Source organism: Danio aesculapii, chromosome 24, assembly GCF_903798145.1.
Source record: "Danio aesculapii chromosome 24, fDanAes4.1, whole genome shotgun sequence".
Taxonomy (NCBI): Eukaryota; Metazoa; Chordata; class Actinopteri; order Cypriniformes; family Danionidae; genus Danio; species Danio aesculapii.
The window spans coordinates 7,291,821-7,301,915 of NC_079458.1; the positions used below are offsets into that span (position 1 = coordinate 7,291,821).

The 10,095-nt window shown below is 39.7% G+C and overlaps 1 protein-coding gene across 1 annotated transcript in view; it reads right to left on the minus strand.

Annotated features, from left to right (window-relative positions):
• The window catches only part of st18 (ST18 C2H2C-type zinc finger transcription factor), a 131,851-nt gene extending 122,680 nt beyond the window's left edge, over window positions 1–9,171 (minus strand). The window contains exon 1 of the mRNA XM_056451178.1: window positions 9,110–9,171. The gene's annotated coding sequence lies outside the window, so the exon portion shown is untranslated. The remainder of the gene's footprint in view (window positions 1–9,109) is intronic.
• Between the last annotated feature and the right edge of the window lie 924 nt (window positions 9,172–10,095).

The window sequence follows — 10,095 nt, forward strand, 5'->3', positions numbered from 1 at the left end:
CCACGTGAGCACGGGGAGAACGTGTAAACTCTGCACAGAATCGTTGGCTGGCTTAGTTATGACTAGAACCAGTGACGTTCTTGCTGTAAGGCAGCAGTGCTAACCACTTGGCCACCGTGTCACCCATCTAGGAAAGGAGGAGGTGTAGGGGTGGAAGGGCGGGGTTTCTTCAAAACAATGATGGCTGTTATATGGAACTTAGGGTGTTTATAGTGGCTTAGGAATCGTCTGATTGGTGAATCATAAATCGTATAATGCGGGACCGGCCGCAAACAATCATAAGCACGTGATCTCCAAATTAGTTTATAAATATACTTCACTATGATATAAATTATAGTTTAAAAAATAATGAATAATGAATAAAACTATGAATATACAAGCGTTATATTATATACAAAGTTACAATTATTCATGAGATCATACAGTGCATAATTAATAGACTAAAATATTTTCATAATGCATTACAGTTACTACTCAAAAACTGTCTATTTCACATTTATACACTGTATAATCTGCACTTTTGTCACCTATTGGATCATGGTTTCTGCCAAGGTTAAAGCAGATAAAAATATAAATATTTCAGCAAATGATCTGAATCAAAACGCATGATCTTACCACCTAGCAACGGCACCTACCGCAACTATTGAAAAACAATAAATAAATAGCACAAGTGTGTATGCGAGCACAGTGGACGTCAAGGATTAACAAATGTAAATGAGTATACTTTGATGTTGACTGTGTGGGATGGGATAAGATTTTCTGTACTGTGGGATTTTCTTTACTGATTCCTCAACTTTGCAATAGCAGAGGTTAATCTGTCTTAGACGCATTGTACAGCGTTTTACATGCCAAATATATATCCGCGATATTAAAAGGAGCACGCCAAAAGCCTGAAACTCTCCTAACAAACTGCGTCTGTCTATCACGTGGAGATTGGTCTTTAATACCGCCGTGCTACAATGTGCCCGTGCTATTCAGTGGCATACTTGAGAGTCCAAATAACCCTCTTATTAATGTGGATGACAATGTTTTGATTGCATCCAATATGGCACACTGAATCAGCATGCAAATGCCCTTTGAGCAAAACAAAGACATTGATTATGAGGTAAGTTTCTTCGGCACAAGTAGCCCGCTTGGTGTGATTAATCGGCCTGTGCCATTGATTTCCCTTTGTTTAGATCTTTGCTAACTTTTCAGGAGATACAATTATAATTTGTTCGCTAACAATAAATCCAATCTAGCGTGCTCAAAGAAAACCTTAATAAGGTCTTCCGTGTTATTTGTCCTTTCAACAGCCAACTGAATACATCTGAAGAGAGCGGGGAAAAAAACAGGTCGGTCTCCTGACAGTGTTGATTTGTTTGTTTGAAATGCGCCTCGACAGTATTTCCAAACAGAATGGAGCCTAATACAGGAAAACTAGCCTGAAAAGATGACTGCAGATGTCTGAATCATAATGCCACAAGTTCAGATCCGACCTACGGGTGTATATTTCAGCCGTTTGTTTAGGCTCGGCATTGTCACGTTTTTGCGGCGTGGCAACAAAAGCATCAGATACATCAGAGTTGGGGCGATACAATGTACTATTAGCATTTGCAAGTCAAATGCACGTGTTCCCATCAAAGTGCTCCATCAAAGAGCATTTGCAACGTTTCTCAGATTTAGTTACTTTGAAAACTCACCCCCCCAGATATACAGAGTCTCTCTCTGACTTCTCGCATCATCTCTCCAAGACATTGATAATACGATTTCAGTGTTTCTTTTTTTTCCCTTTTTTTTTTTTTTTTGCTGTTGAGAAACAAACTGGATTATGAAGAGATCACTACATAAACAGCTTTCTAAAAGGAGCCAGCTATTTTAAAAGAGGCTGAAGGAATGCAAAGAGGGATTTAAATTTTAATTTGAATTTATTCCAGCAAGTGAAAGGTTCTTTTGAGAGGGGATTTCGGCAAAGATGATGGTATTTAAAAGTGATAAACAAGCATCTAAACCTCCAGTAAAATGCAAACATTTCTTCTTCTTTCGAACACAGAGGCGAAATAGGGCTTGCTATGGTCACAGCTGTCAACCCACAACAACATGAAATGTAAACTGCAGCATCTTGCACAGATAAGCGCTGCGTGTGCACACACTTCGACTGGAAAGTTTCTGTGCCGTTTCTGAGCGTTGCAGCGAGATATTTGTGGTTCACATTTAAGACTATAAAAACATTCTGTTTATTATAATCAATCTGAAGCAAAATATAAATATTAGGTTAGAAAAATTAACACTAAAGCTAGCATAGCAAATAGTATAATCAATTTGAAACCTTCAAAATATTGGTCAGACTTAAGTTTTAGGTTTCATTAGTTCAGTGTTTCCCAACCATGTTCCTGGAGGCACACCAACAGTACATATTTTGGATGTCTCCCTTTTCTGACCCATAACTTCAGGTGTTGGAGTCTCTTCTGATGTTATGATAAGTTGATTCAGGAGTGTTTGATTAGGGTGAGGTTGAAAATGTGTACTGTTGGTGTGCCTTCAGGAACAGGGTTGAGAAACACTGCATTCGTTCATGTAAGTTCATGTATTTACTAACATTAAAAAAAATTATTTATTATAGTTAAGCATTTCCTAATGTATAATTATTATAATCCAAATTCATGCTATAATTACATTAACTAACATGAACCAACATTAATAAATACTGTAATAAATGTATTGTTCATTCACATACACTAACTAACATGCAACCTTATTGTAAAGTGTCACCAAATGAATACTAGAAACTACTGTAGTATTTAAACAAACAAGCATCAACTTGCAAGAATAAACAATCTTCTCTTTGCCTCCGACTACACTCATATCAGCAGATATTGGTAATCCCGAGCACACAGACTCATGAAAATATTGTATCTACTTAGCAACTGTCTAGTTTTTCCATGTACTGGTCATAAGCAGCATAAACTGGGAGTTTAGTGCGTATGTGACATACATAGAACACATACCACACAAACAAAGAGTTACATCATGCTGTTGCATGGTTAATCCGATCTGCATGGTTAATTTATGCCTTAGCTATCTTCAGCAAATGCCGCCAAAAGTGGCAAGTAAACCATTTAACAAGAGTCTAAGAGAATGATTACAGAACCAGGACCGGATACGATTTCACACTGCTGGATGGCTCAATCGCATCTCCCAAACAGGCTTAAAACTGGAGAAACACTATAGGGCATCACTTTTTTCCAGTTTTGCAAATATTCCATTCTAAAGCATGTCAGGCCGGCAACTTTTGAGTTGTCAAACTGGATTGTGCATGCTTTGATCACAACAAAATGCAAACCTACATAGGAAAGCAAGCTGATGGAGCCGATTTAAAACCTAATCGAGACAGTAATCATTAAGTTATTGCACTATTTATGGTTATTGACTGGTTGTACTTCACAGATGGTAAAATATTTTCTGTTTCAGTGACAAATAAAGTTACAGTATTCATAGGTAAATTTCACATAAATATCTGTGAATATGCTGCCCTATCTTATGTCAAAGGTCACCCAATTCATTTGATCACTGTAGGCTCATTAAAAATGTAGGGGACTTCTGTTAAAAAATACTAAAGGTTTTTAGCTTAAAACATGGCACTTGGCAATTCATTATATGCTAATATTACATATATTATATATATAAAATACACTCACTGGCCACTTTATTAGGTACACCTGTCCAACTGCTCGTTAACGCAAATTTCTAATCAGCTAATCACATGGCAGCAACTCAATGCATTGTGGCATGTAGACATGGTCAAGACGATCTGCTGCAGTTCAAACTGAGCATCAGAATGGGGAAGAAAGGTGATTTAAGTGACTTTGAACGTGGCATAATTATTAGAGTCAGACAGGCTGCTCAGAGTATTTCAGAAACTGCTGATCTACTTGGATTTTCACGCACAACCATCTGTAGGGTTTACAGAGAATGATCCGAAAAATAGAAAATATCCAGTGAGTGACAGTTCGGACACTTTGGGCCAATTGAGCACCAATTGAGCATCGTGTCAACACCACAGCCTACCTGAGTATTGTTGTTGACCATGTCCATCCCTTTATGACCACAGTGTACTCATCTTCTAATGGCTACTTCCAGCAGAATAACACACCATGTCATAAAGCGTGAATCATCTCAGACTGGTTTCTTGAACATGACAATGAGTTCAGTGTGCTCAAATGGTCTTCACAGTCACCAGATCTCAATCCAGTTGAGCACCTTTTGGGATGTGGTGGAATGAGATACTCACATCATGGATGAGCAAATCTGCAGCAACTGCGTGATGCTATCACAACCAATAGGCTATTAGCACCAACAACATTTAAGGCTGTCCATCAGAGTATAGTCTTAATCGTATTAAAATCGGAGTATTAGTGTCCATTTAAACATACTCATTGTTTGGGAATTCCAGGACCACAACACAACCAACCACTAACATGACTTTTGATCTATTTGTTCAACCAATGGCAGTTTGTCTGTGTATATGTATGCATAATTACAAAAACTAACATTTAATTGTCCTCTGCCTGAACCATAAGCTCTAATTTTCACTACAAAGTTTAAACTTGGGCAAAAGAAGTCCCCCATGTGGGGTCCAGTTTATTAAATTCTCAGGAAATATCTGTTCCTGACAGAACAAGGCTTGTCTGGTCTCAGTTCACTTTTTTGCCATCCATTCCAGGATTTAGCCAGGCAACTCTCCTGAAAGCACAGAACAATTGGTAATGCAGGGTGATGGCAATGACTGGAGCATTGTCTCAGGGGACAGCCAGTTTCAATAGGCTCGGAAAGGCAATCCAAAAGGTGCAGATGACAATGGCTTTGTTGCTATTTATGCAGAGCAGATAGCCGGGCATTGAATCAGGCCTCCCCAGAGCCACCAGAAAGACCTCTGAGAAACGTACAAACCAGGTGATAGGAGGGACATATGCTGTGGTGGATCCAGATACTCCAGAACCAAAGCCAAGGCAAAGAAAGTTTCACTATCAAGTGCAACATTAACAGTGGTTAGGAAGACTACCTCCTTCTGTATTCTTTCTATTCCATTAGTATTTTCCACAACGGAAATGAGGATAAACTTTAAATACAATGTACTGTATGTAAAGTACAGATTCTTATTAGTGACACCGGTGGCCATTAAGTGAAATGCAGCCAGCAAATTATCAGTCGCATTCAGCATCCAAGCGACTGAATGAGATGGGATGCACTGAACAGCGTTTACATGTATTCCTATAGCGCAAATTGTGTCAAATCAGGTTTGTAAAGAAAACAATTATCGGAAAATCAGTTTTGAAGTTTGATCAGTGGGAAACAAGTTAAAAAAATTTCTATTGAAAATCCTTTTTAAAAATTAAAGCCATTTTCACCACTAGAGGGCCCATATTTACAATAAACAAGGGTACAGTTTGATGATGGCGTTACTGTGTGTGAATCATGCGAATTATGGTCCTCATTAGATCCTACTGGTCTTCTGCAGAAATCATGAGGATGGATGAAAGTATTCATAAATCATGGCTTTTAAAGTATTTAACACTTATTTATCGTGGTAGCATGAAGCAAGTAAGGCCGAAAGCTGCCAAAGTGAGGCCAGAGCACAGAAGCAACGAAAGCAGCAGAGCTTTTATTATGCCACAGTCCATTGCATTCGGTTCTTCAGCTCGTGATCATGAATAGAAGAAGCAGCACTTTTTTATCAGACTAAACACATTTTCAACAGTTCACACTTAGCTGATGATTCATCAAAAGCTTGTTTGGCATGCTGTCCCGGGAGAGAGCCCCGAGCTCAAGGGATCCTCGAGCCCGGGGCTTCCTCCCGTTTGCAGAGCGAGAGGGGAGCCTGAGCTCGGTGGATCTCAGAACTCCCCGTCTGCAGTAGCTAATGGAACACGTGAGGAAAAAAAAGGGGGCTAGACAAGTGCTTGATTGTTATGCATGATGTATATATTTGGATGGTGGGAGGAAACCGGAGAACCCGGGGAAAACCCACGCGGACACGCGGAGAATATACAAACTCCTCACAGAAACACCTACCGACATGGCAGGACCAGGGCTGGCAGTGTTCTTGCTGTGGGGCTAACAGTGCTAACCACTGGGCCTCCGTGCCGCCCGATCTATAGTGAAGGAGGAGAATGGGGAGGAAGGGGGATTTCTTCCAAACGAAGATAAAGTGGACTGAAAACTGTGATTATTTATAGGAGCTTATGGCTCATATGATTGGATGATACTGATTAGCTTAATACGTGACCGGCTGTGATAAATTATAAGCATGTGATCCTCTCGAAATTAGTTTATGAATAAACCCCACTTAAAAATTGAAACTGGAAATGTTTGGAAAATCACTAGTTAAAATTGCATATTTGAGCATTCTTCAGAACATTTGTGATAGACAAATGTTATATAATTAAGTCAGAAATTCTGCACCACTTCTAGCGGTTTTCCAATATTTTAATGAAAAAAATACATATTGTTCCTTTATCTATGCATACACTTGATTGATGTATTGTCCAACCTACTCGCATTTTAACTATTACTGATTTTGACTGTAATATAATAATGCACACCTTTCGTAAAGCCGCTTTGAAACAGTACTTACTTTGAAAAGCACTATACAAATAAACCTGATTTGAATTGAAGATTAGAGGCACAATCATTTCTACAAAACGTCTACAAAACGTCTATCTATTTATCTATCTATCTATCCATCCATCCATCCATCCATCCATCCATCCATCCATCCATCCATCCATCCATCCATCCATCCATCCATCCATCTATCTATCTACCTATGCTAGTATTAGCTTAATGCTTAAAATATTTTTTTGCATAATCCATTCAACTTCTCATTCATTTGCATGATATGCAAATATTCTTTCATTTACATATGTTTATATAACTGAAAGCAAATAGTATTTTGTGACAAAAAAATCTAAATCGTAGCATGAATTATGAAATAAACAATTAGAACTTGGTATTGTTTGTTTAAGAAGGAAGGTTTATTCTGTAATTTTCATAACTGCATGCTTTAATTCTTCAATTTAGACTTGAGAGAAAGTCAACTAAAGATCCAAGCTTTATTTCTGATTAAAACTTAATGTTTCCAAAAAAATAAATCATTTGTTTAGTTTTTTTTTTTCAACGGGCTCTTAACCAGTAAAATACTATTCATGCATCATAATGACACCCATTTTTTTGCCAGTTGTATTAGCAAGGTGCATTCACTGATCGGTACACACGCACACGCACTCTCATTGTTAGCTTTAGCAAATGCTAAACTATTTGACACTTGCCAATTGGCGTTTGAACCGGCATTAACGTGACACTAGCCGACGTTAATACAATACAACTCAGATGAAGGCAAAGTGGTAAACAGCAGTGTTGGCTGAATAAATGTTTCCTCATAAACAGCTCTAAAATATATCATCAACAGCAAGCACACTCTTATATTCATAACATCCATATTCATCCATTTGGGAATGATACATTCGCTTGATCCTCTGTTGTCGGTCTTAACGCTGGCAAAAGTGCTCTATAATTATTGCTCTCGGCACCAGGCTGAGACAAATAAAAGTTACATCGCAGCTGCATTAACATGTGAATGCGGCTTACAGAAGCGCGCGCGGTAAACTGCTCCACCTGGCTCGCGACAAACGTCCTTGTCACAAAGTCCACCCACCGCACTGGCTTCCGCTGAAAGGCCTCCTGGGGGACTTCAGTGACCATTCACTATGTTTTCTCTTTTCCCAAGCACCTGTGACTGTTTTTGTGCTTTCCCATTTTTTTTCGGCTTTGTCTCTCTCTCTCTCTCGTTTTTTTTTTTTTGGCAGGGCCCTATCATTAGGGAAACACTTTCTCTCAAAAGGAATTCTCGCCACTAACAATGCTGTTTGTGTGTTTACCAGCCTCCGAACGCATCCAAAAAACATGTCACGGTCAAAAACGGCCACAGACGCAGAGGAAGCGCGGTAAAAAGGTGGGTTATGATGGTCACTTTCTTGGGCAGGTGCAGTTGGAAAGACTTTCCTCCTCTGCTGCTTCCGAAGGCTCATCCGGCTTCTCCATGGTCCTGGACCTTAGAGAGCCGCTTTGCCATTTTCCAAAGGAGTTTGGCACAATGGCTTTGTCCCCTCTTTTCATTGTGTTTCTGTAAAACACATTTGCAGCATGACTCTCCAGGTTTATCCCTCTTGTGAGCCATCTACCCCTTTTCTCTTTCTGCTTCCACTAAACCTACGCTCATCTCGCCAACCTAGAGCAACAGAGTATTACGCGATTGTGCGTGCGGAGTTTTCTTCTTGTCATCGAGTGCTTTCCCACTTACGCCATCTCGATTGACTCTCGGCTAACTGCTAGCTGAATGCAGCCTGCCCGAATTTGGCCGCAAACGGAAAAATGAGGACGAAGGAGGAGGGGGGGTGGGGGAACGGGAAAAATAAATATGCAGATTAAAAAGTAAACATTCTCCAAGAGAGGGAAAAACAACCACATTTTCATATTTAATCCAACTTAGCAGAAACAAAAATAACACATTATGCCCTAATTGGGTGCCGTGTAGTCCACAAATACTATTACAAGGCCGATCAGGATTAGCTCTGCTACATACCTAGTTATCTATTTCCGAGTGCCAAGACTGCAAGCAGTGGGCAACTAAATTTCAAAAGCTGGCAAATCCAGTTGTCTCCTAAATACAGAAAGTACTTAAATCCGCAGCTAACACAAGAGAAAGAGGGATAAAGGGTACTCTGCATATCACCAAAAAGCTTGTGCACTTTGCAGAATCACTGGCTAGGTTAAACAAATATGCTAAGCAGACATCAAAACAATCCTTTGATCTGCAGCCTAGTTTCCGGAGCAGCGCTTGGGCTCCTGTTGTAAATAAACTTGTATAAATCTGTACCGTTTGCCTTCAGGTAATTTTTACCAAAGTGCCAGAAAAAAAACGCGTACACTTCAGCTTTAGTCGGAGAGATCAGATAAAAGGCATATCAATTATTCAGCCGTTCGGTGAGTGAGCGTTTGGAGCTCGTACTACACGTGGCTAATGATCAAATTATTAGCGTCTGCAAGGAGAAAAACACGGCGGCTTACGTACCTCCGGCAGCCCGGGCAGGTCCGGCGGCAGTGAACTGCATTGTCGTGCGTCATACAAAAGAGGCTTGAGGAATCTGAATGCAGGGAAGCTATGTAACTTGCTGACTAACTTTGTCCTCTGTTTTGATGGAGAACACAATGGAAAATGCTGTCCATTCAAATCGGGCAGGGGAACAGAGGGGGCCGTGTGCCTGACTACCATCAGTGCCCTGATAACAGCTCTGTGGGCATAGCCGCACTGGCACCGGGCGACACCACACCACTCACGCCCAACAGAACAACTTTTGTGCCGTTGTCAACCTCCAGGAGTTTGTCTTCTTCTGCAACTAGTTTTTTTCTTCTCGAGCGGCTGCAAACTTGTACAGTTGTGCTTTTGATTCGAACAGCTGCCATTCCTCAGCTTCTGCTTCCGCTCGGTTATAACAGGCCTGTTGTCTGTTGAAAGAGTCAGGTTAAGCGGGTTAAATGTAGTCCTTTTTAAACCCACATTAAAAATGTAGCTTAACTTGATCAACATTACACAGGATTCACTAGAAGCTTCTTCATTATACACCAAAGTTCCCTCTAAATATTAAATATAAACAATGCACACTCATTGCATTGTGCAAATAAATTACTAAGGAATAAAATTTCCTGTCTAGACATTCAGTTTACCCTTCAATAACTTACTATCAGAGATCTCTTTTACAGACTTTATCACTTGTTTTCCTGTTCAGTTCCCTTGGTCCCTCTCCTCGTTTGTTACCATAGTTACTCATAAGGTTTTTATGACTAGTCACACCTGTTCCTTGTTTTAGCATAATCGGTTTGGGTATAACTATCATCGTTGTGTAAACAACCAAATTGTATCAAGTTTTTATATTTAGTTAAAACAATGTGAAATTCCATAAGTTTGTTTCATGTGGTTTTGCTGTGTTTTGTTTACTGCTTCTTTTAATAATCTTGTTTCTGCTCCTCATTTCCCGTTATTCATTAGATCACCAATTC